This window comes from Elephas maximus, chromosome 20, assembly GCF_024166365.1.
Source record: "Elephas maximus indicus isolate mEleMax1 chromosome 20, mEleMax1 primary haplotype, whole genome shotgun sequence".
In the NCBI taxonomy this organism is placed as follows: Eukaryota; Metazoa; Chordata; class Mammalia; order Proboscidea; family Elephantidae; genus Elephas; species Elephas maximus.
Genome location: NC_064838.1, coordinates 33,416,143 through 33,440,665, shown reverse-complemented (window position 1 = coordinate 33,440,665; position 24,523 = coordinate 33,416,143). Strand labels below are relative to the sequence as shown.

General features: G+C 44.7%; 1 non-coding gene across 1 annotated transcript; it reads right to left on the bottom strand.

Annotated features, from left to right (window-relative positions):
• Positions 1 to 18,185: 18,185 nt before the first annotated feature.
• On the bottom strand, positions 18,186 to 18,256 carry TRNAG-UCC (transfer RNA glycine (anticodon UCC)). The gene has a single exon. It is a non-coding gene; the product is annotated as a tRNA-Gly (tRNA).
• Positions 18,257 to 24,523: the final 6,267 nt, after the last annotated feature.

The window sequence follows — 24,523 nt, the reverse complement described above, 5'->3', positions numbered from 1 at the left end:
GGTCGCTATGAGTAAGAATAGACTCAACGGCAACGGGTTTCATTTTTTTGGTTAGTGACTTTCTGAGGATGCAGGGGCTGGAGAATCTATGCCTATTTAGACCACAGTTCAGTTGCAACCTTGGCAAGAAACTCAGGCTCCCAACTTTTTTCCTTCCTGCGGCCAATAGCATCTGTCAATTATCATCCTGCCCCCCAAAGGGAAGGTGATTATGGAAGGCAAAACACTGATTAATCACTAAGGGATATAATCTCCTTCGCTGATGAAAAATACAGACTCTTCACACAGCAAGAGAGAGTAAATGGGGACACACCAGGCTGAAGACGCCAGTGTGGTCTGCCCCCAGGCAGTGATGGGGCGGACATGGGCAGGTGGCCTGGGGTCTGTGGTTGTCCTGGGGACACAAGGGAATCCAGACTCTCTCAGGGGAACACATGCGATCTGATTATGTAAACATGGAAATCCTTCTGGCTCGAGCATCTGCTTATTTTTCTCATTCCTCCGTCTTGGCTCAGTTTTCTCAAAGCAGGATCCGCCCTGTGGCAGCCCCTTACAGCTGCAGAAAAGTTTCCTTCATTTTGCCCTGGAGCAAATAGTTGTAGACGCAGGAAATGATCCGTGAAGGGCTGGGATTTGGATTGACAGACGCGTGTTTATCCGGAGCAATTAGGGAAAATTATTTTTGCAGCACTCCCCAACCAGGCTTTACAGCTAGTAATGAGTTTGAACTGTGCAACGTGAATGACAAGCTGTGAAATGAGATGAGAAAACTCTTTTCCAGGTTACCTCTTGGGGGGAGCAGGCACTGGATGGTCGGCAAGAAATGCTGCCATGACCCCCTTGGAACAGGGGCAGATGCTCTCTCTGTCGCTCTGCATAATTAAGTAGGGAGAAGTCTGAAGCCGGAGGGAGAGAGAAGATGCAGCAAAGATTCCTCCACCGCCTTGTGGAGGAAGGGCAGGAGAGAGGGAAAACACCGCCACTCCTGAGACGGGCCCCAGGGAAGCTGACATATCAGGTGGTGTCTTAGTCACCTAGTGCTGCTGTAACAGAAATACCACAAGTGGTATTACAAACAGAAATTTATTTTCTCATAGTCTGGGAGGTTAGAGGTCTGAAATCAGGGCCCAGGCTCTAGGAGAAGGCGTTTCCTGTCAGCTCTGGAGGAAAGTCCTTGTTTCTTTTGAGTTTCTGCCCCTGGGCGTCTCCATGTGGCTTGGCATCTCTCTTCTCCCATCTCTTCCTTCCTCATTTTTACCATAAGTGTCAAGGAGAAAGCATGTGGCCCCTTTAAGATCTGGCTTAGAAATCTCGTCAACCAGATATCCAAGTTCATCACGTAGACGTTCTGCCTCCCACTGTCAACCAGATATCCAAATTCATCCCTTAGACGTTCTGCCTCCCACCAAACATGTAATTAAAATTCAGACAAATTCTTTGCCACTGCATAAACAGCACCACCCTTCTTTCATTGTCCAATTTTTCATAACTTTCTTTTATAGCCTCACAAAAAGTGCATTTAACTAACATCCACATTTCTAGCAACATTCTGTTGCTCTTGCCAGATGTATTCTCAAAGATGGTAGACTTTCTCTATAGCCCTTCTCACTTCCTTCTGAGCCCTCACCAGGATTGCCTTTGACGTCTATAATTCTACCAACAATCTCTTCAAAGCAATCTAACTCAAAAACCAAACCCATTGCCATTGAGTTGATTCCAACTTACAGCGTCCCTTTAGGACAGAGTAGAACTGCCCCCACAGGATTCCCAAGGTTGTAATCCTTACTAGAAGCAGACTACCACATCTTTCTCCCGCAGACCAGCTGGTCGGTTTGAACCACTGACCTTTAGGTTAGCAGCCGAGCTCTTAACCACTATACCACCAGGGCTCCTTCAAGGCAATCTAGGCTTTTACTATTAGGTACCTCAAAACTCTTTCAGCCTCCACCCATTACCCAACTGCAAAAACTACATCCACATTTTAGGTATCTGTTAGAGACGCATCCCACTCTTCAGGTACCAGATTCTTAGTTATTTAGTGCTGTTATAACAGAAATACCTCAGTAGGTGGCTTTAACAAACAAATTTATTTTCTCACAATTTAGGAGGCTAGAAACCTGAATTCAGGGTGCCAGCTCTAGGGGAAGGCTTTCTCTCTCTGTTTGCTCTAGGGGAAGGTCCTTGTCTCCTTTCAACATCTGTGGGCCCTCATTCCTTGGAAATCTCCATGTGTCTTGGCATCCGTCGTCCCCTGGGTTTAGGAGGTTCTCAGTGCAGGGACCCTGGGTCCAAAGGATGCGCTCTGCTCCTAGCTCTTCTTTCTTGGCGGTAGGAGGTCCTTCTCTTCTCTGCTTGCTTCTCTCTCCTTTCATCATTTGTAAGATAAAAGACGTGACTCAAGCAAGAGTGTGACTTGAGTAAGGCTGTGAATTGAGTCACACTGGGGGTAACTCAAGATACACCTCACACTAATTCTGCCTTATTGACATATAAGGGTTTAGGAATTACAACACATAATTTCACAATATCACAAAATGGAAGACAGTTACATCAGATCACAAAATGGAGGAAAATTACACAGCACTGGGAATCATGGCCTAGCTAAGTTGACACATATTTTTTGGGGACACAGTTCAATCCATGACAGATAGGGAACTTTATGAGGGAAACTCAGGGTGCTGGGTGATGTGAGCCTTCCCTGTGAAACTACACACTGTCAGCCGAAACTGCTAAGTAATACCAAAATACCTGGTGGTCTGAATGCCTTCTATTTGCCCCTATAGATCCACTCTGACCTTGCTCCACTATGGCATGAGCCCTGGAAGTTGTCCTACACGGATTTCTTTACCTTCTAGCTTCCTTTGGCTTTGGTCAATGGGAAGCTTCCTGTCGGGTTTGGCCAGCAGGGAGATTTGGTTTCAGCCAATGAGGAGCTTTGTTTGGGTTTGGCCAATGGGGAGCTTCCATTTGGGTTTGGCCAAAGGGAACACTGGTAGGACATCAGAGGGAGGGATGAGAGTAATGTTGTTCCCTTACTCCTACTGACTGTGGCATTACCTTGGGCTGGCTATGTCTCTCAATGAAAGGCCTCTGCTATGGTGGAGTGGCCCTCTCTCCACAGACCTCTCTGTCTCTTGGTTCCTGTAGCTGCTCCTTTCTTGACCTCTGCTGTTAGCTTCAGCCAACTGTATGATCCCTGGGGATTTGTCTATACCCTGTTCACACCTTTGTAAATTTTCTTTTTATTAAATGCTCCTCAAATCATTTTAATTTGAGTGTGCTGGCTGTTTGCTGCCAGGACCTCGACTGATATACTTGGTGTGAGTGTATTTCCCATGGAACCCTTAAGAGGATGCATTCTGTGTCCTGGGTGATGGGCCGAAGCAGTCAGTTCATGTAGACAAAGAGAGAGCTGACTTCCAGGTTACAGCAAATGCATTCAGGAGCAGTCCAAGAATCTTCCAGTAGCCTGATTGTCCCTTGGATTCCTGGTTCCTTAGAGCTAAACGATTTGAGTTCATAACATCAGAGTGGCCCCAGGAGCTCACCCAGGGCGAGGTTCCTTGAGCCATCATGAATTGAGCCTGGTAACAACCAGGATCTCAAGACAGAGGGTAGTAATTGAGAACTGCTGGATGTGACCATTTTACTGATGTGGAAACTGAGGCCATAACTGAGGTTCAAGACCACACATCAAGTAGATGGCAGCATCGAGAGAGCTGTAGGAAAGTGAAAACAGGGCTTGGCCCAAGGTGAGATGCGGCGTCAACCAGAGATGATGTCGGACAGATAAATATAGAATTGAAGTTGGCCAATCGAGCAGAATGTGACGTGGGAGCGTTTATAGAGCATGTCCAGGCAAATTGGCTGGCAGGGTTCTGTGGTGCTCAGACTGAAAAGATGCTTCTGCATTTTTCTGATAAAAGTAATTCATGTGAAGTACCGGACATTTGAAAAACATGGTATGAAATAAAAATCGTCCAGAATTGTACCATTTAGATAAAACTCAAGTACTCTTTCAGAATATTTCCTTCCAGGCTGTTTTCTTTATTACAGTTGTAGACACTGTCTTTTTATAACTTTGTCTTCTGCTTCTTTCTCTTAGCACCATGAATAAACATTCTTCATAAACATGATTTTTTAAAGATGTCCTAATTTTTCTATGGAGCCCTGGTGGCTCAGTGGTTTTTCTCATGTAGATTGCCATAATTGGTTTACATAACTATTTCCATGAGAGTGGGCATTCAGTTGTTTTTCTTTCTTTTCTAATTTTAATTTTTCCCTATTACAGTTAATGGTACATGCTTATATACAAATAATGCCATGCACAAACTTTGTACTCACAGTTTTGTGTTTCTCTGTGATTATTTCCTTCATTCAGAGTCTGAAAAGTAGCATATGGCATAAAAGGACATGATCACACTTAAGATTCCTGATACATATTAATGAATTATTTTCCAGAAAGTGTGTGCTAACACCTTTTTCTCCTGCCAGCCATCCATGAGAATGCAGGTCTCAGTGCAGCTTTGCCTGCATGGTGGTTGGCAGGTCCTCTCTTAGAGGCCCATCTGCAGGTCCCAACCCCACCCTCAGGTCATGGCATTACCCCCATGTTTTGGCTCCATCCCCATGTGTTGGCTCCACACCTATGCTTTGGCCACACCTCCATGTTTTGGCCCCACCTCTACTCATCTTAAGGATGAGTCTAGGGCCTGTTAGTGAGCATGTGTGTGGGAGGTGAGGGCTGCTCTGGTTCTGAAGGTGATATTTGTCTATTTTCTACTTTTCAGATGTTTCTACCCTCTGGGCCCAATTCCACTGCTCCCTGGAGGGTGATGTGAAGATCTTGGGCTTGAGCCCGAAGTACACAGAAGATTTTTGGCAGGTTGATGGTAGGTTGGTGCCAACCCACTTAAAGCGAAAACACTGTATGTTAAGTTCACACGGAGCAACGTGTCTGCATCTGCCTCACTTGGACTCAGGGCACTACCGCCTCCTCCAAGACTCTCTGGCCAAACCGCTCTGAGGAGGAGCAGGTAGGATGTGTTTTAGGACATTGATTGAAGGGCTGGCTGGCACTAAGTGTAGAATCAGGGATCTGGCTTGTCGAGACAGCTGGTACAAAATCAACAGAAGTGTAAGAAGTGGATACTTAGCCACTCTGAGTCTCAGTTTCTTACCTGTGTGGGTTAGTGTTGGAATACTTTTCTAATAGTTTTCCAATGAGTGTGTAAACATACACACATGCACGCACACACACACAAATATATATCCTAAACTTTTGTGGTTGTATCGTGTTGTCCACTTGCTGGACAGTGGGTAGATTCCAGCTCTTATCCATCTTTAATTGTCAGCTTCCTCCTACTTACCCTGATGCTGGAAATGCATTTGGTGAATACACTGGTAACAACTATTAAAACCCAGAGTTATCTTCCCCCTAAACAAGGCCGTCTTCCTATCACTGTCCCCATGTCACCCCTGTTCTCTGTGGCTGAGTAGAGCTCATTTTAATATTAACTAAAAAGAAATGCAATTAAGCAAGTTGATCTGCAGAAACAGAACTTGAGTGGGGCTTACCCAATGTTTGTGCAATCACCCTGCAATGCTCTTCTCCCTGAGTGTGAGCCGCTTAGAGTTGCTGGATATGGCCATCTAGCTGGTGTGGAAACTGAGGCTAAGAGAGGTAACACGTTTAGCCCAAGGTTACCCACCTGATGAGTGGTAGAGCCAGGACTAGAATGTGGATCTTCATAGTTTAGTCTGGTGCTTTACTTGCATGAATCCTCCCAACTCATAAGTAGTGGAGTAGGTGGGCATTATGTGTGGCCCAGAGCTCCATCCACTAGTGGCGTCCAAAGCAATTCCATGGATCTCTACAGTTCTTCTTAGAAACCACGGGTGTACACTAAGCAGCCTACTCCATTCATTCACTGATTCTTTCATTCATTTAGCCATTCAATAATACTTATCTTAGGCTCCGTGCTTAGCTAAGTGAGCTACCTGGTGTTCTTCTAATAAATTCTTTGCTCTTGCATTTTTTCTTCCCATCAAAGAACACTAATAGGTGCAAGGGGTTTATACTAACTAAGTAGGTGGTGGAGAGTCTTTGGAAGATTTTAGGCAGGGGAGTGTCAGAGACAGATGTGAGTGTTACATTGATCACGCTGGTGACTGAGAAAAGGATGGATTGGTTTGTGTTAGAGGCTGATAAGAGGTAGGGTGGAGGGAGATGGGAGGCAGGAAGATTGGTTAGGTGGTATTGAAGTTCAGGAAAGAAATACTAAAGGCCCAAACTAGTGTTAAAGACATACTGGCACCAAAGTGAGATTTTCTTCTTGCAGTCATTGGCAAGATTTCAAGAGAATTGATGCAGGAAGATGGTAAATTGCTCACTGTGTGAATCAGTGGTATTTAATGCTGGGTCAATGATGACCCAGATCTGTGAAGCTCACCTTATACCATGGATAATCCTGCCCCAAAGACAGCCTGTCATATAACCTTGCCACATGGCTGCCCTATTCAGGACCTCTGGAATTGACATCAACAGGTGGACACAGGTAAAAATTAGCTCGGGACTAATCAGCTTGGACTTTGAGCCTGGCTCTGTCAGGCAGGCCAAAGGGAGGCATCATCAAACAAGGCTTATATTTAGAGAAGGCATCTGAACAGCTGGGTTTGGAATGGGGCAGGCTCTGCAGAGGGGATTGCTCGAGTCTCCAAAGCAGGCTTGCTGGTGGCATCAATGGAGCCAGGGCCCGAGACCAATACGAAACAATTAAAGGGGCAAGAAACCCTCACATCTTCTAGAAGCTATGCAGAAGACCCACCCTTTCCCCTCCTTCCATGAAGAAGCCAGCAAATTGGTCCCTGGGAAAAGAGAAGTGCAGTTGAGCAACTTTTTGCCCTGTTTTTAATTAGTGTGCTCTTCTCAGTCCCTGCCCTGTTCAACAGCAATTGGCTCCAATGACTTCCAGGAAGACTAATAAGCATGAACGTCATGGCCACCAAAATTCACCTTTGCAAAATATTTGTATCCTTTTAAAATTCTCTTTCTAGACTGTGACATTAGCAATGGTGCTGAAAATATTGGCAACATCTGCTTTTTTAAATCTTGAGTTATAGACAATTTCAAACATAGGCAAGAGTAGAGAGAATAGTATAATGAGCCCCCATATACCCAGCACTCGGTTTCAGCCACTATCGGCTCATGGCCAATCGCGTTTCATCTCTCACCATGCCCAACCTCCCATCTCCCCAGGAGATTATTTTGAAGGAAATCCTAGAAATGTATCATTTCATCCACAAATACTCCAGAATGTATTACGCCATTCTAGCTGCCATGGAGGCGACTCTGACTCGTGGTGACCCCATGTGTATCAGAGTAGGACTGTGCTCTGGAGGATTCTGAATGGCTGATTTTTTGGAAGCAGGTCACCAGCTCTTTGGTTGGACTTAAGCCTCTAACCTTTCAGTTAGTGGCAAGCACATTAACTGTTTGTACCACCTAGGGACTCTCTCAGAATATTTGAGGTTAAACAATATGTAATTGCTGATAGTTGAATTTATTCATTTATTGTTGTAAAAATGTATGTAACACATTTGCCTATTTAATGTTTTTCACATGTACAATTTAGTGGTACAATTACATTAATCATTGTGCAACTGTCACTAATAATCACTCCCAGCCCAGGAGAGGCCTCAGGGGGCTTAATTTAGGAAAAGGAGTCAGTGGGATAGCAGCTGTTGAGAGTGCTTGGTTCCTGCCTCCAGCCACAGAATATAAGAAAAAGGTGGCTTGAGACATTTGGCTTCATGGGACATTTCTTCCCCAGCTCTGCCTCCTGTGATCTCCCAGGAAAAGGGTTAATTCTTGGAAATTAAAGGTCCTACAGAGGTCTTCTTGGCCAGTTAATGCTGTTCCCAACACACCGTAAACATAAACTCAATATTGAATATATATATTTGAAGTTGGTTTATTTGAATTGGGGTTCAAAATGGTCCCCCAAGAAGGGGACGTTTGGGAAGAAGATAGATCTGTCTTTGCACTCTCCAAGCTCTTTCTTTGTCTGCTGTATGGGTTCCCCCACCTCCTTCAAGCACCCAAAGATTGTGTATTTTCTACCTCTTTAGGAATTTTTATTCTCAACAAATTCTAATTCTCTGAAAAACAGGCTCCAGAAATGAGAGAGCCAGTGGAAAGGTCATCTTGGTGCTTCTGTGCCTGTTGGGGCTGACATTTTTGTTTATGAATACCTTAACTGAGGGTGGGAATAGTCCTGGGTCTTGCCTTCAGCCAGGGCCAAGTTGCTCTGTGACCCTGGCCAAGTCACTCAACCTCTCTGGGCTCCAGTTTCCTTGATTGTCAGGAGAGAGAATGTTCACTTCTTATTGCCTTCCTTCCCACCATTAGAACTAAGTCTGCCTTGAAAACTCTGGTGGCGTAGTGGTTAAATGCTAGGGCTACTAACCAACAGGTTGGCAGTTCAAATCCCCCAGGCGCTTTTTGGAAACTCTATGGGGCAGTTCTACTCTGTCCCGTAGGGTCGCTATGCGTCAGAATTGACTCAATCTCAGTGGGTTTGGTTTTGGTTTCGGGTTGTTCATTGCTATACCCAAATGCTCAGAACATAGTGAGTACTCATGATATCTGCTGAGCAAGCAGACCAGATGCTCTCTGGAACCACTTCTATTCAACAGTACCTGGGACTCGCCAGCCCTGCCCACCTCAGGATGTTTCACTTTCTGCTCATGGCTTCCCTAAACTGAGGTTCATCTCCTGTGCGTTACTTTGCTTGGCATATTAGGAGAAAAACAACGGCAAACTCCGGTGGAGGGTAGCAGTGGACAGGGATGCTAGAGGCCACTTCGCCAATGTCCTTGACTGGACGTCCCCTTCCTGGGTGACAGCCTGGGTCCCAGTGCTCAGCTCTATTTCCATTGCCACATGGTACAAGGCGCTTGCTGAGGCCCGGGCCCTTGGGGACAAAAGGCTAGAATCTGCTACAAGAATGGTAATTTGAGGAAACCTGGCCCCGGGCCTCAGGGCTTCAGTGTTCTTTGGGACAGGTCAACAGATGATATCATGAACTTAATTACTTTATGGGCTTCATAAAGTCCTTGTCTCTGGGCTCTAGCCCAAGAGAGGCCCCAGAAAGCTTAATTTAGGAAAAGGAATCAGTGGGATGGCAGCTGTTGAAAGTGTTTGCCTCCTGCCTTCAGCCAGAGAATTTAAGAAAAAGGCGCCTTGAGAGACACCTTGCTTTATGGGACATTTCTTCTCCAGCTTTGCTTCCTGTCATCTCCTGGGAAAAGGCTTAATTTTTGGAAATGAGAGGTCCTACAGAGGTCATCTTGGACAGCTAATACCCTTCCCAACACTCCTAAAAGGTGGTCATTCTGGCTGTGCTTGATTACTTCCAATGACAGGGAGCTCAGTGTCTCTGGTGAAAACTCATTTCAGCGTAGACAGCTCTGACTGCTAGAAAGCTCCAATCTGTCTTCAGTCTGCCTTGATGTCACTTTCATTGCCCTGGCTTCACCCTGGGGAGTCACGCAGAACAAATTTTCCCTGTGACAGCCCTTCAAATATTTGAAAACAGCCCTCATGTCCCCCCTGAGTTTCTTCTCCAGGCTAAACATAGACAAGACTTTCAGCCATTGCTCATATGACATAGCTTCAGTCTCCATCACCATCCTCATAATGTTTCATCATATAACCAAACCAAAACCAAACCCATTGCCTTTGAGTCGATTCCAACTCATAGCAATCCTATAGAACAGAGTGGAACTACCCCACAGGATTTCTAAGGAGCAGCTGAGAGATTCGAACTGCCGACCTTTTGGTTAGCCTCTGAGCTTTTAACCACTTTGCCACCAAGCCTCCTTTCAAAGGGGCCCAGAGTGAGAAGTACTGTTTCCCTGCAGGGTCTGATCCAAGCAGGGTAGATTCTGACCCTCACAACCTAGGACTGCAGCTCTTCCTGGCAGATGCCCCGTGCTGTTTGCATGCAGCTACATCTCCTCATGTTTCTCACCTGTGTGCCCTTGTTATGTTGCCACCCCTTCTAGGATTTAGGCAGCTGTGTTTTGGGGCCCAGGCACAGGGCTCCAAACCATCTGTCCCCATCCAAGTTTTGCTCTGTTGGATTCATACTACATTGTTCAGCCTGTCTGGATATTTCTGGGTCCTAATTCTCTCATCGACAATTTGGCAGCCTGCTCAGCACTGTGCTGCCCACACAATCGATTAGCATGCTGTCTGTGCCCAAGCCCAAGTCATCAATACACACATTGGCGGGACTGTGCATCGGCCTCCCTGTCAGGCGCGTTTGAAGCCATCGTACATTACTCTTTGGGGGATGATCATTCAACTCACCACGGGGTGTATGGTCTATAGTTTCTGTTTCTTTTCTCACTCCACAGGGAGTCTGGAGAAGCCTGGCTGAAATTCAGATATTCCATGTGTGCTCACGACCTCTGACCAAGGCAAGGAGGTGAGTCTCCCATGTCCTGCCACACCTAGCCCATGCTACCTCCCGGTGACCTCTGCTACCTCTTTGGAGGGCTCACAAGTCTCCAGGTTGCCCTGGAAGCCAGGAGGAAGGTGAGCCACAGGCAGCAGTGAACGGCGGGGCAGCTGCCTGCGTGGAGTCCACCTGGAGGCTGGTCAGCAGGTGAAGAGTCTAGGCTTTGGCTGCGGTCAGCAGGAAGCCTAGTTCCTGGGTGACTGGCGTAAGGGAAGGGGAGCCTCCTTCCCTGTGCAGGTTGGCTCACCTGGAGAACCTTTTCCAGAGGCTGGACTCAGTGGTTTGATAAGGAGAGTGACTATAGGCTTCACATTTCTCTGGTTTGTTTCTTTCCTCCTTGCCTCTTTGCCTCCCTTTCCTTCGTTTCCATCTTCCCTACCTCCCTTTCCGTCTACATTTTTTTTTTTTTTTACTGCTTTCTCCCTCCCTCGTTCTCTCCCTCCTTTCCTTTATTTATCTATCCCTTTCTCTTTTCTGAGCACTGTCTCTGTACCCACCTTTGCCTTGGGCACTGGGCATGCAAAGAAAACCAGTGCCCTCTGTCCTCTGGGTCACAGACCAGTGGATGTGACACCTGCCAGGCACCAGCACCCATGCATGTGGTGAGAGTCAGGCCCCAGGTGCACCCAGGGTGCTGTGGGAACATGAGGTTTCTGGGACAGTCCCAGTGCACAGTGGTCTGCCCATGGTCTTCATAAACCATTGAACTGTCCCTGGAATGACCCCACTTTGGTGTCCAACTTCACAGCGTGACTTTCATACCTGAAAGAGAATACAGATCTTCTGTTAGACTCTGAGCTTGCTTTTTGGTGTAGAAAATATGTCCCCATTACAATCCGTTGCTATCAAATAGACTCTGACTCATGGTGAACCCACGCGTGTCAGAGTAGAACTGTACTTCACAGGGTTTTCAATGGCTGAGTTCTCAGAAATAGATCACCAGGCCTTTCTTCTGAGGTGCCGCTGGGTAGATCGAAACCTCCAACATTTCAGTTAGCAGCTGCGCACCTTAAACATTTGCGACTCTGTTTCCATGACAAAAAACCAAAAAACCAAGCCTATTTCCTTTGAGTCGATTCCGACCCATAACAACCCTATAGGACAGAGTAGAACTGCCCCATATAGTTTCCAAAGAGTGGCTGGTGGATTTGAACTGATGATCTTTTGGTTAGCAGCTGAGGTCTTAACTACTGCACCAACATAACCAAAAACCAAACCTGTTGCCATCGAGTCGATTCCAACTGGTAACGACCCTATAGAACAGAGTAGAACTGCCTACAGGGTTTCCACATTGCTGCTGGTGGATTCAAACTGCTGACCTTTGGTTTAACAGCTGAGCTCTTAACTACTGAGCCACCAGGGCTCCTGCATCAATATAAAACCAAAAACCCAAACCCAGTGCCATCGAGTCGATTCCGACTCTTAGCGACCCTATCAAAAAAAATAACCTTAAATTTGGATCAGATCATTTTGGGATTCAGGATGCTATTGAATTTGGGGACAAAGCCTGACAGGGACCAACATAGGTCAGTGCCACATACTGGAACCAGGGCCACCTGTGGGCTGAGAGTCTGGGAGAACCAGGGGTTCTTAGTACCTTTTGTGAGTAGTTTTTTGCAGTGTTATTGTGAAGATTAATTAAAATAGTGGAGGTATCTGGTATACAGGAGACATTATTGCATTTATTACTTCACTCTTCTGCCTGTAATAGCACTTGAGTTCTTTTTAAAAATCTATGACTCTTCTAATAAGAAAAAAAAAATAGGCGAGAACATGAATAATGTAGGTTCCATGTGGTGCTTGGATTATGGTTTCAAAATGATTTATAATTTGTGTTTCTCATTCATACAGGTAACATTTTGTCAGTTTGCCTTTCTTTGCTCTTAGGTTTTGTTAGAAAGTCTTTTTAGAGGGAAAGTACAGCTGCATTTCAGACTTGAAAACTCTCCTGGGCTCTGCCTTGGTTTGGAACAGCTGGGACTCACAGAGCAGGGATCTGGGAGTTTGTCCTGACAGTTGAGACAGGGCTTGCCTTGATCTGTGCTATGAGGCTGGGTGTAAATCTCTGTGTCCCCCCAGGGTGCCGAGCTGGGAGGCTTTTTGCTTGGCTAAGACAAGAGGTTGGAATTGTGCCATGGGGTGACATACCGGAGGGATGCTTGGCTTTGCTACTCACTTCTACTGGGCTCCTGGCCAGGATTTGGAGTCAAGGAGGCTTAGAGTGGGGCAGATTCCTCCTGCTCCACTGACCATCACCTCTTCCCCACTTACAAGTTTGAGACTATGGGATAAGTCCACCCACTGAGCAACTCACTGGTCTCAACCCAGCCTCACTGCCAGCTCAGCGCAGGTCAACCCGACCCTCACTGGGTGGTCATTTCTCCTCTGCCTTTGTCTCCTTCCTTCCCTGTCCTCCTGAGCCCCAACATTTCACTAGGATTTCCCAACTCTGAATTCCTGTGGTATAGCCCATCCGTGCCATTTGGCATTAAGTCAACAGATTTCACCCTATTTTTAGGCTGATGTAGCAATTCAAATTTAGCGCCACCTCTCTGGCCTGGAGACCACAATCGGGCTTGTTTTCTTTTCTCTTTTTTTATTTATTCTTTGAACAAAGTTTTAAATTAATTTTTACAAGTAATATACATATACGTCCTCACTGGAAAAGATAAAAAAAAAACAGAGAAATATAGGAAGGCTATATGGAGTGAAATATTTAGGTTCCCCTCTATTCAGTTCTGTTAACAGTTTGGTGTGTTTCCTCCTAGTCTTTTTTCTATGCATTTATATACATATCTGCATAAATGAAAATGCAAATGTATTTGAGAGTGCGTAGTCAAGAGTTTTACCTTGCCCAAAGGGAGGTCTGTCCTTTACTCTTGGCTCCTGAGAGGTAATCTTTTTCTTGGGGGCCTTGGCCTAGCCAGATAGTAACAATGTGATTTGGGGTGCGGGCTGGCCCCATCTTAGAAAGACCTATCATGTGTTTGGAGTGGGGGCTTTGGGTCATGCAGTATTAGTTGACCTGGAAAGTGAGATCAACCATGTGGGAGATCAATCAATCAATCATGCCTACATAATAGAATCTCAATAAAAAGGCTGAACACTGAGACTTAGAAGAAATTCCCTGGTTGACAGTACTCTGCCACACATCAATATGGAGACAGTAACGCATACATGATTCTATGGAGAAAGGACAATGGAAGCTCCGGGTTTGGTATTTCCCCAGTCTAGAATCCACCCTACGTGTTTCTTCTCTTGGCTGATTCTAATTTGTATCCTTTGTATGAAACTATAGCTATGAGTATAATAGTTTCCAGTGAGTTCCATGAGTGCTTCTAATGAATTATAGAGCCCGAGGGTCTTAGAAACCCCTTGAGCTTGTAGTTAGTGTCAGAAGTGAGTGTGGTACCGGGAACTGTGCTCTTAAACAAAATCTATTCATGGTTCTGGGACTTGAATTTCATCTTTCATATGCTTGAAGACCTTCTTTAAACCTTCGGTGTCTCAGTTTCCTCATGTATAAAATGGGATTAATAACATACCTGCATCCATAGGGTTCTTACGAGGAGTAGGTGAATGAATACTTACAAAGCTCCCAGGACAATGCCTGCTGTGCAGTTATGGCTACATAAGTGACAATGATGATGATGGTGATGACTTCCATTCTAGTCCATTGAAGTCTAGCTCATTGCTTTTAAAACTGAATGGTCATCACGCCTATTAATTACTTCTGCATTCAAGAGAGTAGTAGTTCAGGGACTGTGAGGCTTTGCGGGAAATGACTCTTGCTGCACTATAAGGTTGAGTGAATTAGCTCATTGGTCTAGAACAAGTATTTATTTCAGCCATTTATCTAGCTGATGGCACTGGGTTTTGGTTTATCATTAATTGGGCACACACTACGTGCAGAAATCTTGTCCTGATAACTGTGGGGGTTACAAAAACAAGTGTCTTGGGGGAAGAAAAAGGAGAAGAGAGTGAATATCCATTTGAGCATTATAACAGGTGTCAGTCACTGTTATTTTATTATTTAATTTAATCATCATAGTTCCCCTAAGAGGAAAATATTATGGCATCTCTTCCCTAGAAGAGAAAATTGAGTCTCAGATTAAGAGACTTGCCCATCGTGACACGGCCAGGATGTGGTGAAGATTAAGATTTAAGTTGAGATTTATCTAATTTGTTGCAGGGTTGTATCCTTTCACCTTTCACTTTACTATTCAATCTGTGCTGAACAAATAATCTGATAAACTGGATTATATGAAGAAGAACACAGCATCAGGACTGGTGTTAAGACTCATGAATAACCTGAGATATGCAGGTGACATATCCTTGCTTGCCGAAAGTGAAGGCGACTTGAAGCACTAACTGATGTAGGTCGAAGAGTACAACCTTGAATATGGATTACACCTCAGCATAAAGAAAATGAAAATCCTTACCACTGGAATGATAAACAACATAATGATAAATGGAGAAAAAAATTAAAGTTGTCGGTGATTTCATTCTATTTGGATCAACCATCAATGCCCATGGAAGCAGCAGTCCAAAACTCAAACAAAGCATTGCATTTGGCAAACCTGCTGCAAAAGGCCTCTTTAAAGTTCTAAAATGCAAATATGTTACTTTGATGACTAAGGTGTGCCTGACCCAAGCCGTGATCTTTTCAATTGCCTCAAATGCGTGTGAAAGCTTGGACAATGAAAAGAGAAGAGGAAGAAGAATTGATGCATTCAGACTGTGGTGCTGGTGATGAATATTGAATCTACCGGTTACTGCCCTAAGAACAAACAAGTCAGCCTGAGAAGAAATACAACCAGATTGCTCCTTAGAATGGTGAGACTTTGCCTTATTTACTTTAGACACATCATCAAGAAAGGTCAATCATGAGAAAAGGACATCATGCTTAGTAGAGGGTTGGCGGAAACAGGGGAAACCCTCAATGAAATGGATTGACATGGTAGCCCCAGCAACGGGCTCAAACATATCAAATGATGCTAATTTGTGTAAGATCACCATGAGGAGAGCCTGACTTGATAGCAGCTAACAACAACATCTCAACTCAAAGCCTGTTCATTTTGAGCTGTGTTTTACTGCTGGACAAGACATAGACCTTGCCCTGAAAGAACTCTGTCTCTAGAGGTGGGAAAGATAAGAGCCCAAACCCATTGCTGTGGAGTTGATTCCAATTCATAACGACCCTGTAGGATAGACTAGAACTGCCCCATAGTGTTTGTAAGGCTGTGAACCTTTATTGAAGCAGACTGCTACACCTTCCTCCCATGGAGCGGCTGGTGGGTTTGAACCATAGACCTTTCTGTTAGCAGCCGAGCACTTTAACCACTATGCCACCAGGGCTCCTTGAAAAGATGAGACATATACCAATAATACAATCAATGAAAGCTTACACTATTACAAGCATGTCCCCATTGACCAGGTTAATTTGTTATTCAACGTGTTGCTGAATTTTTCAAAAAAACTCTGACGTAGGCAAATAGTATCCCCATTTATAGATGAGAAAACTGAGCCTCAAAGAGGGTGAGCACCTTGCCTAAGGTAAATGCTAATGATGGGCAGAAGTGGTAGGGTCTGCATTGCTGCAACGAGTGGGTATAATTATCTTGTGTCTGGCATAGACCATCCCTATGAAAGAAAGTCACAACCACAGGGGGTCAGGAGAGGAGGGGCAGGGAACTCTTGTTCCTCCCCCAAGATCTCCCTCTCCCAATACCTGCAAGGTGTTTCCAGTATTCTTTGACTCCCAGCAGCTTTCTCTTAGGGCCTAAGTTACTGAGGCCCTGAAAGCAGATACCTTTGGGCTTTTGGTGATGGAACATTTAAAAATGGAACCTAAATTAAAAAGAAAAGTCTTAATTAGTTTCTTTTGCATCTTTATCTGCAAAAGAACAAGTGAGTACCTCTGGAGGGCACTTGTCACTTTTTCCAGCATGATTCATCATCAGATACATACTGCCTCTAAGATACAGTAGAAAACTAATGAGCATTTCATTTCTGCAGAGCAAAGGAGGAACAATTCGAGTTGAAAGCAGGGATGGCCACAGACAAGTCAATGAATGACTTAGAATTCTTTTCTTCATTGCCCGAGTGTGGGCTCCAAAAGAGTGGCCTGAACTCTGAGCTCTGAGCCAGCAAAATAAGGTCATAAATGAAATCAGTATTTACTATTTCTATGTAAACTTCAGTTGGTCCCTGGGGGCACACATGGTTTGTGTTCAACTACCAACCTAAAGGTCCGTGGTTCGAATGCACCTGGTGGTGCTGTGGAAGAAAGGCCTGGCAACCTGCTTCCATAAATTTTTCAGCCAAGAAAACCCTATGGAGCAGTTCTACTCAGTTGTCATGAATGAGCTTCAACTCGATGGCAATGGGTTTGGTTGTTTTTGGTAAACTTCAGTGTATGACACACCTGATGGACATGCCTTCCCTCTGGAGAGGGCCCCATGGGCAGGCTGGGGTGTGATGACTGCAGCCTTTGAGAAGATACCATGCCTTCCTCTGGCACAGCTGCTCCCTACATAAAGATGTCCCTTTCCCTTCTGGCACCTGGGCTGTGTTTTCCTTTTTGAAATCATAGGCAAACCTAGAGCAAATATTGTAACTACCTCCTCAGGCTCTTTTTCAGAAGACCGCAAGGCTGCTTGAATTTAGGGGGTTATTTAGGACGCTTCTGCTCTGGTAAATCGCTGCCCAGCTGAGCACTAGCAAGCAACTTGCCCATTATCCGGGTAATTTTAATTGGGCACCTACTGTCTCTGTGTGGTGCAAATGGTTAAGCTCTCAGCAGTTTACAGAAGGGTTGAGGGTTCGAGTCTATCCAGGGTGCCTCGGGAGAAAGCCCTGGTGATCTACTTCTGAAAAATCAGCCACTGAAAACCCTGTGGGCCACAGTTTGACTCTGACATACGCGGGGCTGCTATGACTGGGAGTCGAGTCGATGGCAACTGCTATGTCTCGGCTAAGGTGCTAGGACCGAGGGACACGGCCATAAGCGAGACAGATGTAGGGCCCCTCAAGAGGCTTGAATACAGGGGTCTCTAGATTGAATCACGAGAAAGTGTTTTCACAGCCATAGCCCCAGCTGGTCCCTGCAATGAGTATGTGGAGGAGGCAGGGATTGGGTATCCTCTTCCAAATGAGGAAACTGAGGCTGGCGGAGGCAAAGTGTCTTGCTGACAATCACAAACTGGTATTGTAAGCAAGTCTTCAAGGTCACAGTTTTTTCTTAAGTGTCTGGACTTCTCAACCAACTAGTGTTCAAAGTTGGGGGAAGTTTCTTAACGCTTCAGAGCCCCAGGGGATAACAGGATCTATTCTGCAGAGTTACTGAGATGGTTGAATTAGATAATGTAAAAAAAAGATAATGTAGATGAGTCTTAATAGATTGATATCCATCTGTAGATACGTTGTTGTTGATAGTTGCCATCAAGTTGGCCCCTGATTCATGGCAACCCTAAGCACAACAGAACAAAATGCTTGTCAATCAGACCTTTGTGTTCCACAGTGTTTTCACTGGCTGATTTTCGGAAGTAGGTCATCAGGTCTTTCCTCCTGCTCCGTCTTAGTCTGGAAGCTCCGCTGAAACCTGTTCAGCATCATAGATAGCAACGCACAAGTCCCCACTGACAGACGGGTGGTAGCTGCATTGACTGGGAATTGAACCCAGGTCTCCCACATGGAAGGTGGGAATTCTACCACTGAACCACCACTGCCTCATCTATAAATATAGACAGATAAAATCAATAGTAATATGTGTAAAGCCCTTGACATACTGCCAGGAACATAAGAACAACCACCACCACAATAATACTGCTAATTAATATTTATGGAGTGGTACGATGTTTCGGGTAAGTTCTATTACCATCTCCATTTTACGGTTGTGAAAACCTAGGCAGAAGGAAGTGAGATAACTTGCTTGAAGTTACAGTTTATTGTGATAAAGCAAGTCTTCAAAACTTAATATACAGTTATTTATTATATATAATTCTATCATAAGTGTCTTCATTTTTTTTTTACCAAGGGAAATAAAGGCAATGATTTTTGAAATACCAGGGGAAAGGATAAAACCATTTTTCAGGTGATTCATAACATACACTGACTTTTGAGCCTCAGGTAGCCTGAAAGAAGACTGGGGCCTCTGTTTTCTCACCTGTTCAATGGGAATTATACTCTCTCAAGTTTGTTGTGAAGATTAAACGAAAAGAGTGTGAAATACTTCCCAAACCCCGAAGTGCTGTCCACCACACGAATTGCATCTTCACGTAGACCAAACTCAGAGGTCCAAGGTATTTTGTGCTTTAAGTGTGTAGTGAAGCCATTTGATACAAAGATACATCAGTCTGGTAAGTCTACAGCCAAGAGGCTGGCATTTTATTTTTTAAAGGAGACCCAACTGGCCATCTTGGAAATTTCAAGGAAACCATATAAATTAAATGCCTGGGTGACTGATGACCCAGTGTTCAAACTGAAGATCTGACTTTAATCTCATTTTTAAAGGTTCGGTGAGAAACTGTTTTCTGTTTCTGATTTTGCCTTTAATACCCTCTCTCTTACCTGAAAATAATGGTTGATGTCATTGTTCTGAGGTGTGTAATTCAAAAGAGAAAAATAAAAAATCGAAATTTCTTGTTTCTCAGGAAACAAGAAAAATAATAATATCCTCTAAGATGTAGCGATTTTGAGATGTGAAAGAGAAAAAAGTATCAGGTAATAATTCCTTTTTCTATGGATTTATTACTATTATTTAAAAATAATGTTTTATTATGATTAAGGTGAAAGTTTACAGGGGAATTAGGCTCCCATTTAGCAATTTCTACACAAATTATTTGGAAACTGTGGTGGCGTAGTGGTTAAGTGCTGCAGCTGCTAACCAAAGGGTCGGCAGTTCGAATCCGCCAGGCCCTCCTTGGAAACTCTATGGGGCAGTTCTACTCTGTCCTCTAGGGTCACTATGAGTTGGAATCGACTCGACGGCACTGGGTTTTTTGTTTACACAAATTATTCAGTGGTATTGGTTACATTTTTCATTTTTCACAATATGTCATCATTCTCATCCATTCCATTTTGGATGTACAATCTTCAGTTTCCATTCCCACTGCCCTTCGACCAGGCCCATCCACCCTCACTAGATGATTACAACAGTCTCCAAACCCATTCCACTTTGTCCCCATTCTCACCCTCTCTAGCCCCCTCGTCCCTCCACCTTCCACCCCAGAGGAGACCGAGGACTCTATTTCAGTTTCCCTGCCCCCTTACCTTCTCATCTTTGCTTTAGAGTAATTTTTGACCATTTGGTCTCATACAGATGATTCTTCAGTGAATTCATTGCTCACAGGTGATATGCTTACTTTATGAGCCAATCTATTATTTAGCTAAAAGGTGGCTGCAAGGGATAATTTTGAATTAAAATTTAAAGAGCATGTCAGGGCAATAGTCACAGGGAGTCCTCCACTCTCAACTGATCAAGCAAGTCTGGACTTCAAGAATTTGAGTTCTGTTCCACATTTTTCTCCTGTTCTATCAGGAGCCATCTATTGCGGCCCTGATCTGAACAGACGATAATCGTAGCCAGGCACCATCTAGTTCTTCTGGTCTCAGGGTAGGTGAGGCTGTGGTCCCCGTAGGCTATTAGTCCTGTAGACTACTTTCTTCTCTGAGTCCTTGATTTCCTTCTCTCTCTCTTGTTCTGGATGAGTAGAGACCAGTAGTTCTATCAGGAATGATTATTTTTTAATACTTGTTTAACCAGAGGCATAAAGACCAATGAAAAGAAGTTCCATTTTCATCATGGCAGAGTAACCTCCTAACAGGCTGACCCTCATGCAGATAAAAACTGTAAAGGCTGGATAAAATACAAAATACAGCTACTGGAAAGCTCTGGAGAGGGTGCAAAAGCAGGCAGATTTCTGAAAGGGTTGGAATTTGAAAGAAAGGACCAGCAGGGGTGAGTTTCCAGCTTTTATGGTTTTAATGTGAGGGCAGGTCGCAGTCCTGGGGAAATGTGCAGTGGCTAAAACTCCAATAGAAATTTCACCTTAGTTTTGGCTGGGGAACAGCAGGAGAGGGTGGGAGCCAATCAGGAGAGTGAGGGTGGAGCCTCGGACAGGAGAGAGTTAGAGAAGGGGAATCCCCAAATTCTTCATACAGACACTGCCCAAGCCTCTGATGGAATGCTTAACATGCATTGTGGGACAGATCAAAGCAATTTACAGCTAAGCCTAAATAAAATCAATTGTATTTTTATATATTGTCAGCAAGTGATCAGAAAATAAAATAAAATAAAAATTATGATAGCATCACAACTTAGGAAATAAATTTAACCAAAGGTGTCCAAGGCCTGTACACTAGAAGACAGCTACAAAAAGAGACTTAAGACTTAAGTAAAATAAATGGGGTGAACTGTGTCAATGGATTGGAAGACTCAATATTTCGGGGTTGTCAGTTCTTCCCAAACTGATCTATAGATTCAACACAATCCCCTCCAAAATCCCAGCAGGCTCTTCTGTAGATATTGACAATTTGGCTCTAAAGTTTCTGTGGAAAGTCAAATGACCTAGAATCAATCAAAACAATTTTGAAAAAGAAGAATAAGTTTGGTAGGCTTATACCATCTAATCTCAAAACTTACTGCAAAGCCATAGTAATTAAGACAGTGTGCTTTCAATGCAATTTTTATATTATTGTGAGTATAGCAGTTGCCATCAAGTAAATTCTGACTCACGGCAACCCCATGTGTGTCAGAGTAGAACTGTGCTCCATAAGATTGTCAATGATTGATTTTTTGGAAGTAGATTGCTAGGCCTTTCTTCTGAGGTACCTCTGGGTGGACTCAAACCTCCAACCTTTTGGTTAGCAGATGAGTGCTTAACCATTTGCACCACCTGGGGACTCCATCCATGACAGTGTGGTAAAAAGTAGACACATAGACAAGTGGAACAAAAGAGAGAATCTAAAGTAGACCCACATACATATAGTCAATTGATTTTTGACAAAGGTGCCAAAGCGATTCAATGGGGGAAAGAAGCAAGTCACAGAGCTAGTCCAGATTCAAAGAATAGGAAAATAAACTCTACCTTTTGATTGGAGGGGTGGTAAAGTTACATTACAAGAGACACGAATACCAGGAGACGTGAAGGACTGGATATATTTTGCAATCTACCACCTATGCAACCTGAATGAGCCTTTGGAGTCCCACCTTAGCTCTTCTTGTCTGCCCAGGCTCAGCTCAAAGGCCACCTCCTCTGAGAAGCCTCCCCAGGTTGCTCTCCCTCAAGATGAGGGCAATTACCACAATTACCTTTTATCATACCACCCTGGCCCTGTTCAGCTCCTTCATTGTCTATCTACAATCTTGTTATTTCTTCACTCACTCACTGACTGTCTTCCCCATTAGAATACGATCGCAGTTTAAGGTGGCTTTGAAGTAAGTGAAAAGAAGCAAGGCTGGAGAGGAGCCAGAGTCCAGGCCATGAAGGCCTCAGACACCTCAGTAAGGAGTTTAGACATTATGTTGGAAAGAAATGAGGAATCATTCGAAGTTTTGAGCAAAGGAGCAACCTGATAAAATTGGTATTTTACAAGAAGATCCCTGTGGCAAGGGCACTGAAATAGAGTCCTTGGTCCCCTCTGGGGTGGGAGGTAGAGGGACGAGGGGGCTGGACAGGGTGAGAATGGGGACAAAGTGAAATGGGTTTGGAGACTGTTGTAATCATCTGAGTGAGGGTGCATGGTCCCGGTCGAAAGGCAGTGGGAATGGAGAGGCAGGTCCCTGAAGGCTGGTGTGCGGCTGGACTTTCTGATTTGTCAAGAGAGGTTGGCTCAAATGGTTTAACTACTAACCTAAAGGTTGGCGATTCGAACTTGCCCAGCAGTGCCAGGGAAGAAAGGCCTGGAGATCTGATTCCGTAAAGATTACAGCCAAGAAAACCCTAAGGAGCACAGTTCTACTCTGTAACACATGGAACTGCCATGAGTCAGAATCAACTGCAATTGGCTGTGGAATCTCACAAATATTCATTGTTGGCAGCTAATAGAAATCTATAGACCGTGTCGGTGGTGGGAGGAGTATTGCTTGGGACCTGAGTCCCACCGGCCAGCCTTGTGAAGCTACCTCTTTTCTGCCAAACGTAATATGATCATGACTCCACAGGCACGAATGGGAACCTAACCTGACTGCCTTGAATCCAGGTTATTGCCCTGAATGGCTTATGTGTGCAAGATACAGCACCCAGCATCAGGGATCTGAGCCCATGGGAAGATGGAGTCCCAGGTCCCAGCTCCCTGCTCTCACTTGGATTTGGATTCTAATATGTGACAAGTGGCCATGTCATAGCTCTGCAGCTTCCTGGCTCTATGAGCTTGGGTAAGCCACTTCTTCACTTCTTGGAACCTCAGTTTCCTCTTCTGCAAAATGGGAATACTAATCCCTATCTCTTAGAGCAGTTTGGTGGAGAAAATAAGATAAATGTAGTGGGTAATGACTGTGTGCCAGGCACAATTCTACACCCTTTACCTACACTGATTCACCTAATGTTCATAGCCACTTGGAGGTCATTGTTATTTTTTCCTTTTACCTATGGGGAAACTGTGGCACAGAGAAGTTAAATAACTTACCCAAGTCTCCACAGCTAGGCGATGGCAGGGCCAGGATCCAAGCCCAGGCTTTAAAGTCTGTGGTCCTATCCACCATGCTGTATTGTCAGGTGTGAAATTTCCTGGCTCTTCAGAGCTCCTCAGTGAAGTCACTCATTAACTCAGCAAATACTTACTATGCACCTCCTGTGTGCCAGGCAGTATGCTAAGCTGTGGGGATACAGTGTGGTGGATCTGTATAAGATCTGGGTAGTCATGGCTTCTGTCCTCGGAGTTTTATGGAGTGTTTGCTGGGCCCCAGGCACTGTGCTTGGGGGCAAGGGACACATTGCCTGGCTTGAGAAAGACATGGTTCCACCCGAGGAACTTACAGGCCAGGGTAGGAAGACAGTCACGTAGGAGGACAGGCAAAAAACAGCAGCAAACTCAAATGCAGGGACTCTTCTCCTGTTCATTTCTTATCAAGCATTTATTCATTCATTCAGCACCATTTATGGAGTGTCTACTATGTGCCGGAGTCCCAACGTGCAAACGGTTAACATGCTGTGCTACTAACTGAAAGGCTGGCAGTTCAAGTTCACCCAGAAGTGCCTCGGTGAAAGGGCCTGGCGATCTACTTCTGAAAAGTCCGCCATTGAAAACCCTATGAGTACAGTTCTACTCTGACACATATGGGTCGCCCTGAGTCGGGGTCAACTTGACAGCAAGTGGGTTTTTTTTTACTATGTGCCAGGCACTGCTTGAGGTGATGGGGAATAAATTAAAGTCCAAGTCCCTGCTCCCATGGGGCTTACTTTCTAGTGTGGGAGGCAATTAATCAGTAAACAAGATGCATTCCTCTAGTGATAAATGCTATGAAGAAAACAAAGTGAAGAGACATGGTATAGAATGACAGGGGATAGAGGTTTCAGGTGAGGTGATCAGGGATGGCCTCTCTAAAGAGATGACATTTGAGTAGATACTCGATGGCAAGATGGAACCAGCCATGTAAAGACTGGAGAAGCGAGGAGCATCCTAGGCAGAAGAAATGGCAAGTGCAAAGGCCCTGAGGCAGGTTGAAATCAGGGTCAGTAAGGCCCATGTGGCTGGAGTGTAGTGATGAATATAGGGCATGATGGGAGATGAGGTCAGAGAGATTGTAGGGCCCAGATCTTACAGGCCATGATAAGGACACTGGATTTAACTCTGTGGGGAAGCCTCACAAAGCTGTTAGCGGGGGAGCGACTTGAGCCAGTTCATATTAAAAACCAGCCTTTGGGGCATGGGTCACAGGGGGCAAGAGCAGTTTGAAGGGAACTGATGTCCAGGTGAGCGATGACAAGTGCCCACTGGATGCCAGGCCCAGTGCTGGGTTTCTGAGATGAAGGCACCTTGGTCCCAGTCCTCAG